This window comes from Spermophilus citellus (genome assembly GCF_964194105.1).
Source record: "Spermophilus citellus genome assembly, chromosome: 9".
Classification (NCBI taxonomy): Eukaryota; Metazoa; Chordata; class Mammalia; order Rodentia; family Sciuridae; genus Spermophilus; species Spermophilus citellus.
The window spans coordinates 84,258,429-84,272,305 of NC_138191.1; the positions used below are offsets into that span (position 1 = coordinate 84,258,429).

A 13,877-nucleotide genomic window follows, 5' to 3' on the forward strand; every position below is an offset into this window, starting at 1 on the left:
CCCAGTAACCATAATTAATAACCATTATATTTTGTCACATACTCCTATATTTTATAATTTTAAAAAACACTAGCAGTGTCCACCATCCAAATGATCAGTTTTATCCTCATCTACTTAGGTTATTTAGGTTCATGATTAATTAAAATTTATATGATCACATCACAAATCAGTGTGCTCATTGTAATAAATTTGCTAGCATCTTATACAGAACATGTAACATTTTCATTAAGAAATAAAAAGTCCATACAATGTTAGAAATTACATTGTACAGAAAGGCTAAGAAGGCCACACAGCCTCTCCATCCTTGCTTCTCTCTCATTTCCTCTGTCAGAGGCAGACATGTTTAATCTTTGTGGGCTTTATTTCTTATGATTAGTTCCACATTTATAAAAAATAAGTTTCTACTGCTTTTTTTTTAATTATCACCTTTAAACATAGCTACTGAATAATCAATAAAAAGATTATGAATTAACTTATTAACACTACTTCCTATTTCACCTCTTGTGCCTCTTCTGCATATTTGGTAGTTACTTTTTTTGCTGGTTCTATTGTTAACTTTTCTAAATTGAAATATGTATCTGTTTTTTTCTTTTTTATCCTCTATAATCACTAGCTCCTGATTCCCCCCATGTAAGATGAAGATTGTAGCAGTCCTATCCTTCCCTCCAACTCTCCTCCACACCCCGTTCCTCAGATCAAGAATATTAAGTAATATTTTTGCTTTTTTTAGGTCAAGGATTACATTTCACTTTGCAATAAGTAGGTTAATTCTAAAAGCCAAAATGCTGTCAACAGCATGTCTATTATTATGACATTTTAAATAATCATTCATCTTAGAACCAAGTAAGGCTGTGTTAGGATAACCTTTCTTTTCAGTGGGTACAAGACAAAAACAAGAGGCTCTCTTAGTCTCCATTTGTTACTCAAAAAATTGCCATGTTTTAGTTTCCCTCGTATTTGGACCACACCTGTGTTGTTCACCTTTGTGTTTTCTACTGCTGGAATTTCTGCTCACTTCTCTTTTTCTTGTGGAGAATGGTGATACCAATGGAAAATACCAATGGTACTTAGGTGTGTGTCAATTATATTAAAATAAAATTCACACCCTCAAAAACCAAATCAAGTACTATTATCCCTACTTATAAATGAGCAGAGGTACAAAGAAGATAAACAACATAGCGAACAGAATCAGGAGAACCCAACAGTCCAATTCCTGCTCTTGACCACTAAGAAACTCGGCTTCCAGAAAAGAAGCCTGCCACTTTCTTATCATCCTGTGTGGATATGATCAAGTGTCTTACTCATCCTCTCCACTGAGTGGCACCCACTCCAGTCTTCTTGGAGGAACTGTTCTTGGTGACTGGTGACTTCTCATTCTAAACCTGGCCCATTTCTCTTAAGCCTCCTCTGTCACTGTCACCAGGCTCATTCCAATCCTGGTTTAGTTCCCAGATTCTAGAATCCTATGTCTTTTTATTTCATGTTGGGTTTTGCTTTTATTTTTCTAGAATACATTGTCAATAATCTTCCCTAGAAATGGCACATGAATAGCTGAGCGTCTTTATTTTTCACACATACTTGATTCGTAATTTGGCTGAGTAGAATTAGAGATTCAAAATCATTTTTTTGCAACATTTCAAAGACAACATTCCACTGTGCTGTGTAATTTAATATTATTATTAGAAGTTCTCAATCTTTGTATCAATTTTAAAAAAACAAACTTTAGGACCTTTTTGTTAATAACATTGCTCCGAAATGTCTTCAGAATGTGCCTAGGTATGGAAATTTTATTTCATTTTACTCTGTTAAATGCTCAGTAGACTCTGCCTTAAAGCCAAATGTCTTTACTTAGTGCCCCCCCCCATTTCTTTCTATTATTTCAGTTTCCACTCCACTATTTTCTCTGTCCTCTGATAATCTGATATTAGTCTTCTTGCATTGATACTCTGTATTGTTTTATTGGGTTTTTTCTTTTTTTTTCCATGAAGTATTGGGAATTAACTTCAGAGGTGCTTTGCCACTGAGACACATCCCCATTCCTTTTTATTTTTTATTTTGAGATAGGATCTCACAAAATTGCCTGAGGCTTGGCTCTCAATTGGCAATCCTCCTGCCTCAGCCTCCTGGGTCACTGGGATTACAGGTGTGCATCACAACTCCTAGTTCTATTTTTTTGTCTCTTTGAAAATTTTTCCTTTAATATGAGAATTTTCCTCAGCTATTTCTTCAAATCTTCTTATTGAATTTTTGTTCCGCAATCATATTTTAATTTTTTATTTTATTTATTTTTTCAGCAATCATATTTTAAATTTCCAATGTTTCTTTCATATTCTTGGTGATTATTTTCCCCTATAGATTCTTGTCACATTAGTTCTCAAAAAAAATGTTAAATATATTGAAGTTTATTTTCTTAAATTCTTATCTGTTTTTTTTTAAACTACCTATTTCCTCCAGTTTCAGGGTTTTCATTTATCATATGTATCTTTAAAGTTGCTGATTTTTGTCAGATTTGTTTGTTATAGTCTGAATGTATCCTCTCAAAATTCACGTGTTGAAACGTGCAATGAGATGATATTAAGAATAGGATTTTTAGGAGTCATCATAAATGGGATTAGGGAATTAAAGAGGAGTGAGGGAGCTGTTTGTTCTTCCCATCCCATGAGGACATAGCAAGGAAGCAAATATCTGTGAATGGATCAGAAAGCAAGTCTGTATCAGACACCAGATCTCCTAGCAACTTGATCTTAGACTTGCCAGTCTCCAATATTGAGAATCAAATTTTCTATTATTTAGAAATTACCCCATTTAAGGCATTTTATTATATCAGCTCAGGTAGACTAAGACACTGTTCATTTGTTCATATTTAAGAATGCAGCCGGGCGTGGTGGTGCATGCCTGTAATCCCAGCAGCTCAGGAGGCTGAGGCGGGAGGATCTCAAGTTCAAAGCCAGCCTCAGAAACTTAGTGAGGCCCTAAGCAACTCAGCAAGACCCTGTCTCTAAATAAAATATAAAAAGGGGGCTGGAGATGGGACTCAGTGATTAAGCACTCCTGGGTTCAATCCCTAGTACTAAAAAAAAAAAAAAAAAAGGTTTAAAAATAGGTTTAAGTTTTCTAGGAATCTGCCATCAATTTTATATGTAATCCTCTCCCCAGGGTTGAAAAGTTAACTCTTCTGGGTATATGAGAGTTCTCTGTGGCCTTTCTTTACTTTAGGCTAAGATGGTAGAGAGCGGGTGGTTTTTCTGGTAGCCCTCCTTTCAGAAGTCAACATGAAGAGCTGACTGTTGAGGTCTAAAATCTACACTAGCAGGAAGTTTAGAGAAGGGTGTTCTTTATTTTAGCCTGGGATTAATTAAATGCAATTTCCTGTAACTTTACATGTAGGATAGGGTAACTGAAAAATGGAGGAAGGAGCAAATGGCTCAGAAATTTATATATAGATAGCATTTTAGTTAACTTGTCTCTTTATAACTTTTTTCTCATTCTCGCCCTTAATATCTGCCACCTCTAAGCCTGGAGTTGCTCCAGATCTCATCAGGAAAACAGCATACTTTTTTTTTTATTGACTCTACTGCTATGCTTACTTGAAGTTTCAATTATCTGTCTGTGAGAAATCTTTTTGAAATCTCTCTCATATACTGATTATCTGCCTGACCCACCCCCAAGTCCCTCTGTCCCCTCCCTTTCCAAAAATGCACACCTCCCTGCTTTCTTTTTATTATAGACTGACTTTTTTATTGCTTTGCCATAATTGTAAAGAGGTCTTAGTAGGGTGTGGCTGTAAACAGCATGGTCCAATGTAGTATTAACTCAGAAACAGTCGCCCCTTTAAAGTTTACACTTTCACCCGTTCCCCTAATCCACATGCATGCTGATTCCCTAAGGCTAGTTCATGAATAATTTATATAGAAACATTACTAGTTTTTTTATAAATTTGAATTTTTATCCTACCCCTTTACTGAATTTATTGGTTCTAACAATTTTTTTGGTCACATCTTTAGGTTTTTCTGTATATAAGATCATGCCATCTGCATATGGGAACAATTTGACTTCCTTCTTTATTTCTTTTTATTGCCTGATAGCTCTCATGAGAATTCCAGCACTATGTTGAGCAAGAGTGATGAAAGTGGGTATCCTAGATTTATTCCAGATCTCAGGAGAAAAACTTCCAAGTTTTCCCTATTGAGTATGATGTTAGCTGTGGGTTTGTCATTTATATGGACTTTATTGCATTGAGGTACATTTTTTCCTATATCTAATTTGTTGAAAGTCTTTTTAATTTTTAATTTGTTCTAATTAGTCATACATGACAGTAGAATGCATTTTGACACATTGTACACAAATGGACCACAACTTCTCATTCCTCTGGCTGTACATGCTGTTGAAACTCTATCATAAAAAGATGTTGGGGGTGAGGCTGAGGTTGTGGCTTAGCGGTAAAGCGCTCCTTTAGCATGTTCGAGACCCTGGGTTGGATCCTCAGTGTTCAACTACTACTAAAACATAAATATTAAATAAATAAATGTTGCGTTTTACCAAAAGCTTCTTCTTCATCTACTGAAATGATCATTTGATTTTTACCCTTCATTCTATCAATGAAATGAATCATGTTTATTGATTTGACTATGTTGAACTGTCTTTGCATACCTGGGATAAATTCCATTTGTTCATGGTGTACAGTCTTTTTAAAATGCTATTAAACCCAGTTTGCTAGTATTTTGTTGAGGACTTTTACATCCTTGTTTATGAGAGATATTGACCTGTAGTTTCCTTTTGTTGTTGTGTCTTTGTCTTGTTTTGGTGTCAAGATAATGTCACACTCATAGAATGAATTTGGAGGAGTTCCCTCTCCAAATTCATTTAGTAGTTCTCTTTAAAAGTTTGGTAGAATTCAGCAGTGAAGCCATCAGGTACTGAACTTTTCTCTGGACGGAAACTTTTTATTACTACTACAATCCTGTTACTCATTATTTGTCTGCTTAGATTTTCCATTTCTTCTCTCTGCCTTGGTACATTGTATGTGACCAGGAATTTATCCACTTCTTTAAGACTTTCCATTTGCTTATGTATAGTTGCTCACCGTAGGTCCTTATGATCCTCTGTATTTCTGTAAGTAATATAATTGTAAAGTCTCTTTTTTCAACTCTGATTGTATTTATTTGAGTATTTTGCCCTTAGTCTAGCTTTAGCTTTGTTGATTTCAAAAGAATTAACTTATAATTTTGTTGATTTTTAGTATATTCTTTCCTTTGACTAATTTTTTTGGGGGGTATAATGTGTTTTTACAACTGAGCTAGCACCCAGACTCTCTACTTTTTTGATGTAGGCCTTTTTTTTTTTTCTTTAAACTTCCTTCTTAGTACTGCTCTGATATATTCCATAAGTTCTAATATGTTGTATTTTTATTTTCATTTGTTTCAAGAAGAATTTTTTTAAATTTCCATTTTAAATTTCTTCATTGACCATTGGGTCATTCAGTAGCATGTTATTTAATTTCTGTACATTTGTAGTTTCCAAAGTTTCTTTTGCTGTTGATTCCTAGTTTTATTCCATTGTGGTCAGAGAAGATAGGTGAGATAATTTGGATTTTCCTAAATTTATTGAGACTTATTTTGTGGTCTAACATATGATCCATCCTGGAGAATGTTTCATATGCTGATGAGAAGAATGTATTCTGCAGCTATTGAATGGATATTCTGTAGATGTCTGTCAAGTCATTTGTTCTACGGTATATTTTATCCCTGATGTTTCTTTGTGATTTTCTACATCTGTCTGTTTTTGAAAGTGGAGTGTTGAAGTCGCAAACTGTTACTGATTTACTGTATTGGAGTCCATGTTTCCCTTTAGATCTGATAGTCTTTGCTTCATGTATTTGGATGTTCTGGTATTGAATGCATATGTAATTGTTATATCTCTTCATAAATTACTCTGTTTATCACTATGTAATTTTCTTTTTTGTCTCTCTTTATGGCTTTTGACTTAAATTTTTTTTTCTGATATAAAAGTATAGCTACTCCTGATCACTGTGGGTTTCCATTTGTGTAGAACATCTTTGTCCATCCATTCGTTTCAGTCTATGTGTGTCTTTACCAGTAAAGTGAATTTCTTATAGACAGCATATAGTTGAATCAGTATATATCTTTTAGATGGGAAATTTAATGCATTTAATTCATGGTTGTTATTGATAAGTAAGAACTCACTTCCATCATTTCGTTAATTGTTTTTGGATTGTATTGTGTCTCCTTTGCTCCTTTTTTTCTCTTATCGTTGTGGTTTGGTGGCTTTCTGTGGTAACAAGGTATTACCACCTCTATTTTTTAAAAACTATTTTTAGTTGTAGATGGAAACAATAACTTTTTATTTAATTTATTTTTAAGTGGTGCTGAGGATTGAACCCAATGCCTTACACATGCTAGGCAAGTGCTCTGCCACTGAGCTATGAGCCCAGCCCACTCCTTCTATTTTTTATTTGTGTATTTTCTGTACCTCTGAGTTTTATACTATTGTGTGTTTTATACTATTGTGTGTTTTTAATGATGGTAGTTTATCATTTGGGAACTTTCAGATGTAGGACTCCCTTAGCATTTGTTATAAGGTGGGTCTAACGGTAAAGAAATTCCCTTGGTTTTTGGAGGGCCTGGTTGTTCTTTTAAACTACTTTGTAGAGATAATTATTTGAAATTTCTTTGCATTTCTTTTAAGAATTATTGGTATGCTCAAATTTTCTACTTCTAAAGACAATTTTGGTAATTTTTCTTTATAATACACTTGTTTCATTTGTCTTTCAAAACATATATTTTATCCATCTCATAATTCTCCTTCTTATCTACTCAAACTTACCTTTACACTCAATCAATAATAAATGCCTTCTGCTCGGAATATACTGTTTTCCTAACCATCTTATGGACCATCCAGGCTTATGTTGTTGTCCTCTCCTGAAATGCCATCATTCTCAAATCTTAGCATTAAATTCTCCCATTTCTATGAAATCTTGTCTGTCTGTTCCAGCCTTTGTTGATATCCCTCTCTTTTTAACTGTTCCTCAGCTACAGGTTTTGTTCATTGGTTTAGTTCTTGATGATATCACTCCATTACATCACTTACTATTAATTTATGTATATTAATCATATTTATCCAATAAGAATGTGACCTCTTTATGGCCTCGATTTCTGTTGTATGCCTTATTTTATTTCATATTAATCAGAACTAAACCCTTTCTGTGCCTAGTATGAAAAAAAAATGTAGTTCCCAAATAATTGATTGGTTTATCTATGAGAATCACAAATTATGCACTTTGTATTATGTATGCATATGTCTATCTTGGATATCTAGGTACCCGTTGTTTTATTTTTGTTTTTGATACTGCATATTTAACCCCAGGGTCCCTCTACCATGCAGCTATACCCCTTAGCCCTTTTTTATTTTTAATTTTGAGAGAGGGTCTCACTAAGTTACTGACGGTCTTATTAAGTTGCTGAGGCTGACCTGAAACTTGCAATCCTCCTGCCTCAGCCTCACAAATTTTTGGAATAACAGACACGCACTACTGTGCCTGTTAGGTATCTGTAATTAAAAAAATATATATATGTATATATACACATATATATATATATATATATATATATATATATATATATATATAATCTTTGAAACTAATTTAGGAAAAGCTGGATTTTTTTTTCTAGTTGTTTTTTCTCTATTCAGAACTCTTCTGAAGTACCTACTCTATGTGGTGAGAGTACATTTCTATTAAAGCAGAGAATTTTTTTTTCTTTAGTATTTGAACTTTAGATGTTTGCTTACATTTGTAGAAATAAATTTGTGTTAATATAAAGGCTAAGTTTTAAGACAAAGGAAATAAAAGTTACTAAAAAAGAATCATAATGTGATAATGTCCATCTCAGAGGAGTTTTTGAGACTGAAAAAAATATTATATTTGAAAATATTTAAAGAACCAGATAGCTGTTATAATTAGACTTGGAATGTGAATGAGGTAAATGAATAATCAAATGAAACTATGTATCAATAGACACATGGGAAGAAATAATTTCTAAGATAGCTTTTAATTTTCCCAATATTTAGGCAGAAAATGAAGAGCCCTTGCATATTCTACATTCACAGAATAGACAAGGATGTAGAAGATCATTGAATTCTTCAATCTTTTCTCCTATATCCAGCAATCAATCTAATGCTTATACAAAGGGAAGAGACCCTACTTTCAAAGGTATACAAATTGCATGCTACTATTGAAATAACTGAAAGTTAAATGCATCTAAATTTGGAATACAAGCATTAAGAAAATCCTTTACTAAAGAATATCAATCTTTGATCATACTACCATATATGTCATGATTTAGGAACATTGCAAGACTTTCTAATACAAAAATGATAAAGTCCAGATTACTTGGTATGACATATAGCATATAGAATCTTTCTAGCCTTCTAGTCTTCTAACTCCTATGTGATTTTATTTATTATTCATTGATTCATTCTGGGTTTTGTTTGTTTCTTTTTATGGGGGTACCAGGGATTGAACTCAGGGGCACTTGACTACTGAGCCACATCCCCAGCCCTATTTTATATTTTATTTAGAAACAGGGAGTCACCGAGTTGCTTAATGCCTCACTTTGGCTGAATCTGGCTTTGAACTTGCCATCCTCCTGCCTCGGCCTCCTGAGCCACTGGGAGGCTGCCACATATTACAATACGAAACAACTCAAAAGAATATTCCAAATGTCAGCAATTTCTTTTCCTGGGAGAAAGGAACAACACTAAAAGAACCAGTAAAAAAATATTCTCGTTAATTGTCCTCCAGGTGTGAACCACTGCTCATGGACCATTCTGTTTTGTTTTTGTTTTTGTGTACTGGGGTTGAACTCAGGGGCATGTTAACCACTGAGCCACAGGCCCAGCACTTTTTATTTTTATTTTGAGACAAGGTTTCACTAAATTGCTTAGACTTCTTAAAGTTGATAAAGTTGATATTCTAGATAACTGTGTGGATAATAACATCCATTGAAAAAGAGAAAAGTTTTTTTTATCCCTTTGTAAGAATGAAACAAACAAACAAAAAAGTCCCCCCAAAGAAGACTTTCCATTATGTCTCCTTGGCTACAATAGCCTCATGTATCCATATCTAAACCAACAAGTAATCATTAGCTTAAATCATTTTTTCCAGCTTTTAAAATGACCCACAGTAAGAAATTCTTTTATTTTTTCAGTAATGGAGATTGATCCCAGGGATACTCTACCATTGAGCAATACCCCAGCTCTTTTTATTTTTAATTTATTTTTATTTTTTAAAAAATGCCTATCGTTTAAAAAAAAAACAAAACTTTTATTTTAATTTTATGTAGTGTTTAAGATCGAACCCAATACTGCCGCAGTCTGGCTGGGCACAAATCACGAGCCACTGAAGCAGGAACAAACTTTATTTCTGAACTCCACCAGCACACTCCACACATGCTCCCGGGGAATTCTCCCTCGAACCACGCAGGCAGCATTCTCTCCAGACACACTACACCAACAGGAAATCCCTCCTCCGGAATTCCCTCCTACCACACTTCCCCAACCGATGGGAACTCTTCTGGAGTCCCTCGAGAGCTCCAAAGTAGCAGGCCCCACCCCCCAAGCAGACAGCAGGGGTCTAATCTCCAATTGAATGCACATCTTAACATAATCATTATCATCTCAATGGCTTGCTGGCCTCACCTTTCAACCAAAAATGCCATGCCTCATTCCTACTTGGCTATGGCTCTCAGCACAATACCTCACATGTGCTAAGTGAGTGCTCTACCACTTAGCTACAGCCCCGGCCCTTTTATTTTTTTATTTTGAAACAAGGTCTTGCTATATTTCTGAGACTGTCATCTAACTTATGATCCTCCTTCCTCAGCCTCCAGAATCTCTGGGATTACATGAGTGTAACCAGTAAGGCTGACAAGAAGTATCTTTTAATATTACACTCATATATAGAGAGAGATATAAATTAGATCTAGATATTCTGCTATATGCTAGAAGACTCAGGTTTATGGAATCCAAATTATCTCTCTTTCTTTCTGTTAGTTGAACTTGATTGCAATATTTCTGTGTTTTGTATGGCTACTGCTAAGGATTTATGTGAGAAATCCTATTATACTTTATTCAATTTCATGTTTTTCAAAGGCTAATTAGCCAACACTAAGTTGACTTCACAAAACATAAATGGGTGACTCACATCACATTTTGAAAAGCACAAGCTTAGATCACTCAAGATTTACTCCTTCAAGCTGGAAAAGACTCTGTTCTCCCCTGAAGAAAATTGTTGTCTCTAAGAGCAGTGGCAGGATGTTCTACTCTTTTAGGAAGCAGATGTCTAAAAAATTTCTCGAATCATTGTATAAAAGCATTTTTTAAAACTTTTTTTTTTTAAATCTAAGTTCAAAAGACTTCAGGGAAATTTGAAAAAAATAAATACAAGTTTATCGTGGCCAAAATGAATCACAAAAAGAAGGAAAGTTTATTAGATTGAAAGTACTCTAAAGCGGTTTATTCTAGACACAAAGAAAATCTGCCACATATTACAATACGAAGCAAATCAAAAAAATATTCCTATGTCAGTGAGCAACTCCTTTTCATGGGACAAAGGAACAACACTAAAAGAACCAGTAGAAAACATTCTCATTACTTGTCCTCCAGCATCATCACAAAGACCACAAGCACACACTCACCTTGGGTCCGTCAACGATGGACTGCAGAAGGACAGAAACCCTTCCTGTGGGATTTCTTTCCTCATTGCAAGTCAAACAGTATTCCAAGTCTATGTTGGCAGCATTTTGAGAGAAATGTGATGGCCATGACTAGTCATTTTTTTCTCTGGATCATGAATGTTACTCCAAATGTATTCAGACTCAGAGGCAAAATCCTCCTAACATAGAGAAGCAAGGTATTGAAAGGAAAGTTGACAACAAGAAGAGACAGGAAACTATTTCCCAGGAATCATTTTTGGATGTATGCAATGTCGAAATGATTCCATCAAACGGCCCATGGGCTGCGAGACCTTTCTTTGACTAAATTCCTCCTGAAACTGAATTGCTTATCCAAAAAAAAGAGGTTAAAAAAATGAAATCCAAATGACACCTCACATGCAAATGGACAGAGTTACCCGTTGCCACCATCACCTTAGAGTCAGGAAAGGTTTCACTAAATACACAGTTCACAGAAATAAATTTCCCTATGATTATTTTTATGGTTCCTAGGAACTAGCCTCCTGTCTCTTCTGTTATCAATTTTCCTTTCAACACCTTGCTCCTCTAAGTTAGGAGGATTTTGTCTCTGAGTCTGAATATAGCTAAAGTAATATGATCCAGAGAAAGAAATGACTCCATGTGAGTGATATGTTTTTTTCCCATCCTGTGACCTTTGGTCTGAGGGTGTCTTTGCCTATTAGGTGAGTCTCTTGGAGACAGCATATTATTGGGTCTTGTTTTTTTAATCCAATCTGCTAGTCTGTGATTGATGAGCTTAGGCCATTAATGTTCAATGTTATTATTGAGATATGATTTGTATTCCAAGTCATTTTGGATTATTTCTAGTTTTTAATTTGACTTAGTTTCTCCTTTGATTGACTATTCCTTTAGTATTGTTCCTCCCTTTGCTGGTTTTCACTTTTTCTTTTCATTTCATCTTCATGGAGTATTTTGTTGAGAATATTATGAACTTCAGGCTCTCTGGTTGAAAATTCTCTTATTTTTTGTTTATCATGGAAGGTTTTTATTTCATCTTCAAATCTGAAGCTTAATTTTGCTGGATATAGGATTCTTGGTTGGTATCCATTTTCTTTCAGAGAGTTGTATATGTTGTTCCAGGACCTCCTAGATTTGAGGGTCTAGATTGAGAAATCAGCTGAGATCTGTAATGATTTCCACCTATCTGTAATCTGATATATTTTTTTTCCTTACAGCCTTTAAAATTCTATACTTACTCTGTATGCTAGACATTCTCATTATACTGGGCCTTGATGTGAGTCTATTGTAATTTTGCACATTTGGGGTCCTATAAGCCTCTTATATTTGATATTCTATTTTATTCTTTAGATTTGGGAAATTTTCTGGTATTATTTCATTGAAAAGATTGGGCATTTCTTTGGTTTATATCTCTATGCCTTCACCTATCCTGATAAATCTTAAATTTAGTCCTTTCATATTGTCCCATAATTCTTGGAAGTTCTTTTCGTTATTTCTTAACATCTTCTCTCTGTGGTCAACTCTATGTTCAAGATTATAGATTTTGTCTTCATTGCCTGAGGTTCTGTCTTCCAAGTTGCCTAGTCTATAAGTGATGATTTCTATTGAATATTTGTTTCCTTCATTTCAAGGATTTCTGTTTGTTTGTTTTTTCACATTCTCTATCTCTTTATTGAACTGATCTTTTGCTCTCTGTATTTGCTCTCTTACATCATCCTTTACTTTGCAGATCAGTTTAAACCATGTACATTCTAAACTCTTACTCTGACATTTCTTCCACTGTGGTGTCAATGGATTCTGTTATTGGAGTTTCTTTGTTTTCTTGGGGTGATTTGTTCCCTTGCTTTTTCATGTTGTTTGTATGTCTACCCATCTAACAGTATGGATCTGAGGCAGTAGAGTTTTCACCCTTTGGACTTATAGTATCCCTGAAGCTTTCCAGTATCTCACTGTTTAGGGGGAGACAAGTAATAACAAAAACCAATGCAAATAATTTACAGCATTAAGCCAAATAGTTCCTGCTATGATGTCTACAATGTTAATTATCACAATAAACAGAAATAATATGATCAGTTATTGCCCATAATAAAAACAGCAAGTTTGCAAAAAGGGTTTACATTTTCAAATAATAGACAAAGAGAAAACAGAAGTGATATAGGATGTAATGATTATGAAGGAGGAAGAGAGAAGACAGAAGTCAATATTAAAGGAAGAGTGAAAGAGAAAAATAGAGATTGGCTGTTGGCAGAAGAAAAGAGAGAATCAAGCAAAACAGTAGGAGAAAATTTTTTAATTAAAAACAAAAATAAGGAATACAAAACAAAACTAAAATATGCTAGTCAAAAATCCTAGTTCACAAAAACTAATCCATGTAAAATAACTGGCCTCAAAAATGCTTGAAATGAGAAGTAGAAAAAAAAATTGAAACTGTATAAATGTTCATGTGCCATTAAGGTCACAATTAAACAGTAAAAAAGAACTAAGGAAAAAACGTTTTTGATGAAAAGTTATAGAATTCTTTCCGTTGGAGTTGAAAATATTCTCAGCTTCTCTTCTCAGCAGTTTTAGGTGGGGTCTTCTGGAGTGTGATGCTCTACCCACTGGATTGCTAGAGTGAGAGGATTAATTCTTTTGAGGGAGTTCTAAAACATGTAAGTTAAAATATTGATTCTTCAGCCCTCAGGCTGTTCAGTTGGCCCTATGACAGCCTGCCACAGAGGTCTACTCAAGTGTATATCCAGGTGTACTATACAAATAGTAGTCATCAGAATGTTTGCCATGATGTGGAAAGTTTAGGAAGCACTGCACTAGAATATCAACGACCAGAGGACAGGAAAATGCTTAATATGTTGCTAACAACATGTGTATCAGAGAACACTTGGGAAAGCAGAAAAATGCTGTGGTGGTCATCTGGCATATTTGGAAGGTTCAGCCTTGGGCACTTCCTTTATGCCAGGTGGCAAGATCTGTTCAATAGCTGCTAAATTACTTCTCTCCACAGCAATAGTGTTTAACCATATGAGGCTTCTTATTGGTTAATAATGATTTGACACACAAGCCAGGCCTGAAAATTTAGGAAAGCTTCCTTCTGCAAGACATCTCTCTTTGGACATCATCACATGTGTGTTCCATCGCCTTAATTAAATATTA

At 34.6% G+C, this 13,877-nt stretch overlaps 1 protein-coding gene across 1 annotated transcript in view; it reads left to right on the top strand.

Annotated features, from left to right (window-relative positions):
• Nucleotides 1-13,877, top strand: part of LOC308656766 (uncharacterized protein C1orf141) — a gene marked incomplete at its 5' end in the record, with an annotated part of 37,159 nt that overhangs the window by 18,740 nt on the left and 4,542 nt on the right. The window lies entirely within an intron of this gene.